This window comes from Elephantulus edwardii, unplaced genomic scaffold (assembly GCF_000299155.1).
Source record: "Elephantulus edwardii isolate Elephantulus edwardi_28Jun2011 unplaced genomic scaffold, EleEdw1.0 scaffold00194, whole genome shotgun sequence".
NCBI lineage: Eukaryota > Metazoa > Chordata > Mammalia > Macroscelidea > Macroscelididae > Elephantulus > Elephantulus edwardii.
Window position 1 is genome coordinate 2,829,249 of NW_006399944.1, and position 10,853 is coordinate 2,840,101.

Here is a 10,853-nt window from a genome sequence, read left to right on the forward strand (position 1 = left end):
CAGGGGCAATGGGTGTAGGTATGTAGGGGTCAGTGAGACTGGCTCAGGACAGAGCAGGCTTCAGGGCTATTGTACATATGGTCATTATGAGTCGCAGGCGGTTCGAATCCACCAGATGTTCTGCCGGAGAAGGATGAGCAGTCTCTTCCTGTGCTGGTCAGATCTGACTCAATGGCACACAACAGCAACAACACTAAAAGTCACAGGAGCCTTTCCTTAGCAGTCAGTGACAGTCAAAGCATATGGATATCACTAACCTTGAATATATGTACTTTTAACTGGAAAAAACATGCACTTAAAATTCTACAATTTTGAAGGCAAATAGAAAAAAAAGCATTCAGGATAATTTCATGATCAACATAGGAAAATAAAAGTTCATTGGAACTGAAGTCCTGTTGAATGCCAAAGAATAGAAAATTGGACAGAGAAGAAGATAATTACTTTGGGGGGGGGGGAAGAAATGTCTATTTTTAGCAACGGATATGATCTATTCAGTATTCTGTCTTAAATAAACAATGCATTTTTTTGATGAATGAGTTCACTGTTGAGTGAAATTCTAAAATTACTTTAAAAATATAATTTTGGTCTATGATTTGATGAAATAGGTTTTTTTAAAAAAATTTTATAAGCTATGTTATTACAACCAAAACATTTCAAAAGTATAACTAACAATAAGAAAAAGCAAAAAACAGTAGAGAGAATGGCCATTATTTATTAGTCATTTCTTTGGTGTCAAAACAATATTGTGTTATATTTAATATAATTAGGCTTTATAATTTGAAGTATTTGCATTTCCTGCTAATCTAGTCATGCTTCAATATCAACTAAACTTTAAAAGAAAGTATTAAGGGGAGCTCTGGTGGCCTAGTGGTAAGGAGCTGCAACTACAATCCCAGAGGTGCACGGTTCGAATCCACCAGATGCTCTGCCGGGGAAGGAAGGACAATCTCCTCCTGTACCAGTCAGATCTGATTTGATGGTACACTCACACAAAAATAATAAAATAAAAATTAAAAAAAAGAAAGTAAGTAAGTATTAATAGTTAAAAATATCTCCAAACATAATAAAATAATGTATCATATAATAGCTGCAATGAAATATATAATGTGTCATATATACAAATATTTGTGAAATATTTTTTAACTTTCCAAACACTTTAAGAGAACAAAACTCATCAAAAAAATTGTACTAGGAATTCTAGAAAGAATTCTATCATTCTGACCCTTCCCACAAATTCAACAAGAAATGCAGAGAAACCATGCTTGGCTTTGAGAGACTTCGAATCAGAACAGAAGAAAGTAGCAGGACATTGCAGGCAGACAAGAATCAGTAAGTCTTAAATGGTAATAAAGCCACTTCTCTCACCATCCCTGCCCTTCCACAAGCCATGTGGTCCTCAAGCTGTGTACACTAGGGTAATGACCCCAGAAAACGAGCCTGTTTCCCTAACCAACACTGTATTGCCTGTGCAAAGAGACTATCAGCCTTGTTGATGTCTCCTCTCATGTCAATAAGGCGGAGAGCCCTGGGACTCTGTTCGAAGTGTACCATTATAGCTTCACTGAGGCACATCTCAGTTTTCTTAAAGTGGCATCATTGCTAACGAGCACTTTGAAGTTTTTGGCAGCTGATCTGACCACTATCATATGTCATTTGATTTCTTGGCTTCTGCCTCCCATGGATGTTGAATATGGATCAAAAAAAAATTAAATCCTTGACAATGTTAATCTTTTTTATCCTTATCCTATTATTTCTTGGTCCAGTTGTGTATCTGTTTATGTTGAGTTGTATTTCATATTGAAGTGTATAGTAGTATTTTATTATTATCAATAAGTCCTCTGAATTTTCATTACATGCAAGTAAGGTTATTTGTATATTATAGGTTGTGAACAAGTCTTCCTCCAATCCTGATGTCCCGCATTCTTCAGAATCTGATTGTTTATTCAACACAAATCACTGACATCAGGGAGATTCCAACTCATAGAGCCCTTCATTGGGTTTTCAAGGCTGCAAATTGCAATGGAAGGAGACTATTCATCTTTCTCCCAACAAGCTGCTGGTGGATTCAAAGCACCCGAGGCACAGCCTTTGGGTTAGAAGTACAAACGCACCATGGACTTTGCCACCAGTTTGCTGGAGGTTGAACACATATGGTGAAAGGACACGAGGAAAGCAATTAAAACATCAGATGTCGAAGCTCTGGTGGCCTAGTGGTGAGAACCTGCACTGCAATCCCAGAGATTTTTGGTTCGAATCCACCAGAGGCTCTGCCAGAGAAGGAGGGGCAATCTCCTCCTGTACCAGTCAGATGCGATTTGATGGAACACACACACACAAAAATAATAAAAATAAAATAAAAAAAATGAGATGTCTTTTTCACTGAGGAATTCTACCAAAATTTCAAGAAGGACTGACACTGCTTAAACTGTTCCAAAAGATAAAGAAGGAAGGAAGGGAGGGAGTCTTAACTCATTTTGTGATACAAACATAACTCCATTACCCCAGAAAAAGATACCACAAGAAAAGAGAAGGACACGTCAATCACTGTTTCATGAATATAGATGCAAAAATACAAAACAATATGCATGTATTTATCACTTAATATATATTTGTGATCAAACAAAGGGTTGGTTGGTTTTGTTTTTAAGGCAGTGAAACTCTCATTTTCTAAATATTTCCTTTGATGTTTTTAAAGACCTCAAGTCCATACTCTGTAGCACTGGACTACAATAGGATACTGGCAGGTGAAGCAGGAAACATGGCTGTGGATGTAGACTCTCAGGGCTGCCTGCAAGCACATGGTCGCTCTGATGGTGACAGTAGCCAGGCCTGTCTGACCCAGGCTGCCCCTGCTGCTCAGACAGGTACAATAGTGGACAAGAGCTGAGTGCTTTCTTCTGCCTTTCTATTTTTTTTCCCTCTTGCTCCCCTCCTACCTTCTAGAGATTCCATAGGTTTTGATTTAGTGTTTGTGCAATGTCTGAATCACATAACATCCTATTTCACAGACCATATTGTGGACATTAAGCAATGTGTACCTATTCTAGCACAAAGAATCTAATAGCATATTAAAAGAGTCATACACCCTGACCAAATGGAATTTTATTCCAGGAATGCAGAAATGGTTCAAGATTAGAAAAGAAATCAATGTAAGAAAAGACACACATAGATAGAACAAAAGGAAAAAAACACATGACCATCTCTTAGATGGATAAAAAGCACTTGATAAAATACCACACATTTTCTTGGTGAAAACTCTGAAGATTTCACCTAAGATTCCTAAAGGTTGGGAAGGAAAGGAAATTTCTTTTACTACTGACTGATTCACAATATATATGAAAAGCCAGTAGCCAATCTTAATGGAGAAAGACTCAGAGCTTTCTTCTTGAAATTGAGGAAAAGGCAAGGGTGTCCTACCTCAAAACTTCTATTAAATATTGTAGTAGATAGAAGTCCCAGCCAGAGTAATAAAGCAAAGAAAAAAATAAATCTAAGATATTCAGACTGTAATGTTGTGCTGTTGTTAGGTGCCATTGAGTCAAACACGGCTCACAGTGGCCCTATGAACAAGACATCAGAACCCTTTCCTGTCCTGTGCTATCTTCATAGACTCTAACGCACTCTAGCCCATAGCTGCAGTCACTGTGTCAACCCATCTGGTTGAGGGTCTTCTTCTCCTTCATTGTCCTGCCAACTTTCCAAAAGTGGTGTCTCTTCCCAAGAAATATTCTCTCCTAAAAACACACTCAAAGTCTTTAAAATGAAGCTTCATCATCTTTGCCGATAAAGAGATTTCTGTCTCCAAGAAATATTTATTCTATTGACAGTCCATAGGATCTTCAGCACTGTTCTCCAGCACTATAGTTAAAAGGCATAAATTATTCTTCTGTCATCCGTGTTCACTGGCCAGCTCTCAGATGCATAATAAGTGATTAAAAAGATCATGGCCTGAATCAGGCACACCTTAGTCCTCAAACTAATATTATTGCACCTCAAAAATTTAGAGATTCCACACTACAGACTTTCCCAGTGCAATGTGTCTCCTGACTGATGGTACCAAGTGAACTGACTGTGGATCAAAGTGAGATGAAGTTGTTGACGGTATCAATCTTTTCTCCGTCTCTCCTGATGAATTGCTCTGGGCGAAGTTGCCTTTAAGCACCTCTCAAAAGTGCTAAAGAGCAACATTATCAGTCAAGACTCTAAGATACACATGATCCAGGCCATGTTGTTCTGTTATTGTTATGTGCTATCGACTCACCTGGGACCCATAGCCACTCTCTATACAGCAACTCTGAAGCCTGCCCTATCCTGAGCCAGTCTCACTGATTCTGACACATCAACCCCCATGCCCCCAGTTACAGTATCAATTTATCTCATCCAGGATCTTCCTCTCCTGTGCTGTCCCTCCACCCTACCAAGTGAAGACCATGGCTTGGGTTGGGTGCACTTTAATCTCTAGATGGGCATCATTTCTTTTCAATACTCTGGATAGGTCCTGATAGCAGATTTTCCCAATGCAATTTCTCTTTTGATTTCCTGACTGCTGGTGCCAGAAGTGTTGCTTGTGGAGGTGAGAAAGCTGTAACTGTTAACAACCTGAATCTCTTCTCTTTCTATCATGGGGCTGCCAATTGGTCCAGGGGTGAGAATCTTTGTCACCTTGATGTTGAGCTTCAATCTATATTGAAGACTACAGTCCTTGACCTGCAGCAATTGCTTCAGGTCCTCCTCAGTTTTAGCAAGCAAGGTTGTGTTATCTGCATATTATAGGTTGTGGATGACACTTCCTCCAATCCTGATGCCACATTCTTCCTTATAAAGCCCTGTTTCCTGAATTGTTGTTGACAGATGGAAAAGATGGGGGGGGGGGAACACAGGAATGGGGTGAAAGCAGGTGTGCTAACAGCTGGGAGAACAAAAGATCATGGGTAAGTAAATCACAGAGGAAAATCTTTTGTAAACAAGGCCGAATTCTTCTCTATTGTTTACCTAATGCTTATCTCAGGAGGGAGGGATTTAGTAAACACAAACTAAGAATTATGTAGATGTTTAAGGATTGCCTTAATGCCCACCCCTATAAACACTTAAGGACTGCCTTAGTGCCACAAGGTGAATTCCAGCTTGTGTCAGCCTCCTTCCTATCCAGACACAGCATTTGGTTTATTATTAATATTAAATTTTATATTTGGTTTCACACACTGAGTGATCTGTTCTGCATATAGACTGAAAAGGTATGGAGACAGGAAGCATCCCTGACTCACTCTTTTCCTGATTTTAAACAGTGTTCAGTCTGAGACTGCCAGGTCATGGTCTTTGCAATTACTTGCTATGCATCAGAAAGCTGGACAATGACCAAAGAAGACAGAAGAAGAACTGATGCCTTCAAATTGTGGGGCTGGAGAATAGTACTGAACATACCACAGACAGCCAAGAGAACAAAAGTTTATCCTTTAAAAAAAAAGGTTTATCCTGGAGAGGGTGAAAACAGTAGGCTTTGGAGGCAAGGATTTTGAGGATCTATCCCACACACCTTTGGGCATCTGGCCAGAAGGGTCCAATCTCTAAAGAAAGACATCATGTTTGGAAGGGTAGAGGGACAGTGCAAGAGAAGAAGACCCTGGGTGAGACATATTGACACATTAGCTGGGACAATGGAGTAGGTGTGTTGGAAACATTGAGACTGGCTCAAAATAGAAAAGAGTTCAAACCTATTGTAATAAGAGTATTTTCATATGTGCTATGAGTATATTCATAATACTACAGTACAATGAGTCGCAGGCATCTCAATGGCACAAAACAAAAGTAATCATGATATTACCTGTGGTTAAGTGGCAAGTATTTGTGTTTTCTTGATGTTGAGATGCAATCTATGTTGAAGGTTACAGTGTTTAACCTTCTGCAGCAAGTGCTTCAAGTCCTCCTCACTTTCAGCAAGCAAAGTTCTGTCGTGTGTGTGTGTGTGTGTGTGCGCGCGTGCGTGTGTGTGTGTGTGTGTGTTATGAAGGTTGTCATCCAATGAGTTTTCCTCCAATCCTGATGCCACACTCTTCTTCACAGAGTCCAGCTTCTCAAATAATTTGCTAAGCACACAGATTGAATAGGTATGGATCCAGTCCTGACATCCATGTTTTCTAATTTTAAACCATGCAGTCTTCCCTTGCTCTGTTTGTACAATAGCCTCTTGATCTAGGTGGTGATTTCACAGAAGCACACTAGGTGTTCTAGAATTCCCATTCTTCTCAATGTTTGCCATAATTTGTTATGATCCACATAGTCAAATGGCTTTGCATAAACAATAAAGCACAAATAGACATTCTTCTGGCATTCTGTACTTTCAGCCAGAATCCATCTGACATCAGCAATAATATCCCCGGTGCCATGGTCTCTTTTAAATCCTGCTTGAACTTCTGGCAGTTCCCTGCCTATGTACTGTTCTAACCATTTTTAAAAGCTCTTCTGTGGCAAGAAGCTGCACTGCAATCCCAGAGGTGCGAGGTTCGAATCCATCAGATGTTCTGCTGCAGAAGGAGGGATAATCTCCTCCTGTACCAGGCACATCTGATTTGACAGGACACACGCACAAAATAATAAAACTAAAGAAAAAATTAAACAAGATCTTCGGCAGTACATTTGCTTGCATGTGATATTAATGATATTGTTTGGTATTTTCCACATCCTGTTGGTTTTCCTTTGTTGGGAATGGGAATAGACATAGACATCTTCCAGTCAATCAGTCAGGCAGCAGTCCTCCAAATTTCCTGGCGTAGACTGGGAAGTGCATCCAGGGCTGCATCTGTTAGTTGAAACATGTCAGTTGGATTCCCGGGGCATTATTTTTTTGTCAATGTTTTCAGTTCCATTTGAACATCTTCCTTCATTTCCATTGGCTCTTGTTCATATGATACTTCCTGAAATTTTTTAGTGTCAGTCAATTCTTTTTTGGTACAGTAACTCTGTGTATTTTCTCCATCTTCTTTTGGTGCTTCCTGGATCAGTTAGCATATTGCCTATAGCACCTTTCAATGTTGAAACTCGAGGCTTAAGTTTGTTTTTCAGTTCTCTCAGCTTGAAAAATGCAGAGTTAATTCTTCTCTTTTTATTCTCCAATTCCATCTCTCTGCACATTCCATTATAAAATTTTGCTTTGTCCTCCCAAATTGCCCTTTGAAATCATCTTTTCAGCTCTTTTACGTTAGCATATTTTCCCCTTGTTTTGGTCTCTTGACACTTGGTGAAATTTTCAGAGTAACTTTTTTTTTTAATTTAATTTTTTTTTCCTTTTTAAAAATTTGTTTATTATTATTTTGTGTGTGTGTGTCTGTGTACCGTCAGATCAGATCTGACTGGTACAGGAGGAGATTGTCCCTTCTTTCCCAGCAGAGCATCTGGTGGATTCGAACCATGCACCTCTGGGATTGCAGTGCAGCTTCTTGCCAGAGTAACTTTTGACATCCATTTCAGTTTTCTTTCTTTCCTTGTAATGACCCTTTGCTCTCTTCATAAATTATATCCTTAATGTCACTTCACAACTCATATGATGTCTGACCATCGGTGTTCATTGCTTCAAACCTATTCTTAATATGATTTTGTTTCAGTTAACAGATGCAGTCCTGGATGCTCTAACCAGTCTATGTCAGGAAATTTGAAGGACAGCTGTCACCTAGTCAATGGATTGGAAGCAGTTCATATTTGTTTCCATTCCCAAAACAGATGATCCAAAAGAATGTGGAATCTATATTAAAAAAAATCATTGATATCATATACCAGCTAAATCCTGCTGAAGATCATTTTTAAGTGGCTAGAACAGTACATATATAGGGAACTGCCAGAAGTTCAAGCAGGATTTAGAAGAGGTCGTGGCACCAGGGGTATTATCATTATTGATATCAGATGGATCCTTGCTGAAAGAAAAGAATGCCAGAAAATGTCTATTTGTACTTTATCAACTGTGCAAAGGCATTTGACTTTGTGGTTCATAACAAGTTATGGCTAACATTGAAAAGAATGAGAATTCAGGAACACTTAATTGTGCTCATGTGAAGCCTATACCTCAACCAATAGACTGCTGTGCAAACAGAGCAAAGGAACACTATACGGTTTGAAATTAAGAAGGGAGTGCATCAAGGTTGTATTCTTTCTCCATATCTATTCAATCTGTATGCTGAGCAAATATTTGAAAAGCTGGACTTTGTGGAGAAAATGTGGCATTAACATCCCAGGAAGATTCATCAATATCTCTGATATGCAAATGACACATTGCAATGAAATGACACATTGCTTGTCGAAAGTAAGGAAGATTTGAAGCGCTTGTTGGAGAAGATCAAAGAATACAGCCTTCATTATCGATTGTGCCTCAATGTTAAGAAAGTAAATATTCTTACCACTGGACCGCTGGGCAACATCACAACAGATGGAGAAAAGAATGAATCTGTCAACAACTTCATCTTATTTGAATCCACAATCAAAAGCCTTGGTACCAGCAGTCAGGAAATCAGGAGACATAGTGCACTGAGAAAGTCTGCAGTTAGGGGCATCTTCAAATTACTGAGGAAAATCGATGTCAGTTTGAGGACTAAGGTGAGTCTGATTCAGGCCATGGTCTTTCCGATCACTTGCTCTGCATCTGAGAACTGAACAATGAATATGGATGACAGAAGAAGAATTGATGCCTTTGAGCTGTGGTATTGATGAAGAGTACTCAACTAACAAAAGAACAAACACATATGTCTTGGAGAGGATGCAACCAGAGTGCTCTTTGGTAGCAAAGATAATGAGACTTTGCTTCACATACTACAGGCATGATGTTAGGAAAGGCTATTTCTTACAGAGGGACACGAGACTTGGAAAGATAATGGGTCGGCAAAGGAAAGGAAGACTCTCAACCAAGTGGATTGACATGGTGAATGCCACAATGGGCTCTAATGTGTCAGGAATTGTGAGTATGGCACAGGATAGGAGAGGGTTCAGATGTGTTGTTCATAAGGTTGCTGTGGATTATACTTAACTCGACAGCACCTAACAACATATGAATTGAACTCTTAGTGTTCAATTGAATCATCATTATATGGAATTCTGTTGATATCAAGAGACAACTGAGAAGAAAATCAGATTTCTAAAATTAAGGCACATCATTAATATTAGCAAGGACCTCTAATAGCATAGTGCTTTTATGTTATGGTACTGAGAAGTCAGTGGTTTCCGTCCACCAGTGACTCCATGGGAGAAAGATGAGCAGTCTCCCTCATAATAATTTACAGACTCAAAAACTTGATGGATGGTAGCTATGAATGGAAATTGACTTAATGGTAGTGGGTTTATTAATATTTTATTTTTTATTTACCATCCAGTTGGAACTAACTTATAGGTGACACTCCAGTGGGTTTTCAGAGATTGCAAATTGCACAGGAACAGATTGCTCATCTTTCTCCCACAGAAAACCTGGTGGATTTGAATCACATGGTTTTGGGTTGGCAGCATGACTCCTTAACACTAAGCAACCCAAGGTCCCTTATTATTAGTAGTAAAGGGGATTAAAATTGAACAAGAAAGAGAGTAAGGAAACTAGAAGTTCTTGCCTAAGGCAATTAGTGCAAAAACTACCAGAGATACAGGCTTCATCCTAGCTTTCATCAACAAAATCCATCAGTACATTGTTCTACCTAATGTGCGCCTGATCCAGGCCATGATCAACTTTTTGCTACACATCAGAGAGCTGGACTAAAGCTTAATGACTAAAGATGATAGAAGAAGAAGTGATACATTTGAGTTGTGGTGCTGGATATATCATGGGCCCCCAAGAGAACAAACAGTTCAGTTCTGGAAAGGGTGAAACCAAGTTCCTTTCGGAGGCAAGGATTTTGAGGCTCCATCTCACATACTTTGGAATTGTTGCCAGGAGGAACCAGTCTTTGGAGAAGGACATCTTGCTTGGAAGGGTTGAGGGACAGCACAGTAGAGGAAGACCCCAGATGGGATGAATTGACACATTGACTGTGTTAATGGGGTAAGTGTACTGGAGGCAGTGAAATTAGCTCAGGATAGGACAGGCTCCAGAGTTTTGTGCATAGGATCCACTATGAATCACAAGCAACTCAATGGCACGTAACAACAGATAAAAATGAAAGAAGGGTAAAAATCAAGAAAGTAAGAAATCCAGGCAGCAGAGGCTACAGACCAACAGACATGATTTGTAACAGGAATTATTGCCTAAAGGTCAAACATTCAGTGAGAAATGTCAAGAACTATTTTCTTTTTATGTCTATTTTACAGTTAAGTAAGGTCTTGCATGTTTAGTATTTGCATTCTTTCCTCATTGAAAACAGGTTAGTAGTTCACTTCCTGGAAGAGCTGGAATGAATAATCAGGAACCGGAAAGTGTTTTGATGCTGAAATAGCTACCTTTTATTTGCCTACCTTAAAGATTATGGAGTAAACAAATTACAGAATGAATTGATAGAGAAAGTGCTTTTTTAAAGCCTGTGTTTAATGACTATAAATACAAATGTGGAGATTGGAATTATCTGGTAAAGTGAGATAATAAAAAGTAAGTGAAAATCACAGAGAAATAACTTTTTAAAAAAGAAAAACAAAGCTAATCTCTAAAAACTAATTATAATTTCCTGTTTACTCTTCCATTAAAAATTATATTATGGGTGAAAATGTAATTATCCTGTGACTGGGATGAAATTAGTTGAAATTTAAATGAAAGTATGTAGCAAAACAATATTAAATGTATTTTGTGATTTAAGATGTAAAAGTATTTGGTAATAACATATCAGATAAGGGACTTATATCCAGAATTTATGAAATACTTGAGCACCACAACAAGATAAAGGTAAATAATCCAATAG

General features: G+C 38.7%; 1 pseudogene; it reads left to right on the top strand.

Annotated features, from left to right (window-relative positions):
- The first annotated feature begins 2,758 nt into the window (after positions 1–2,758).
- LOC102854207 overlaps positions 2,759–10,853 on the top strand; it is a 122,038-nt pseudogene continuing 113,943 nt past the window's right edge.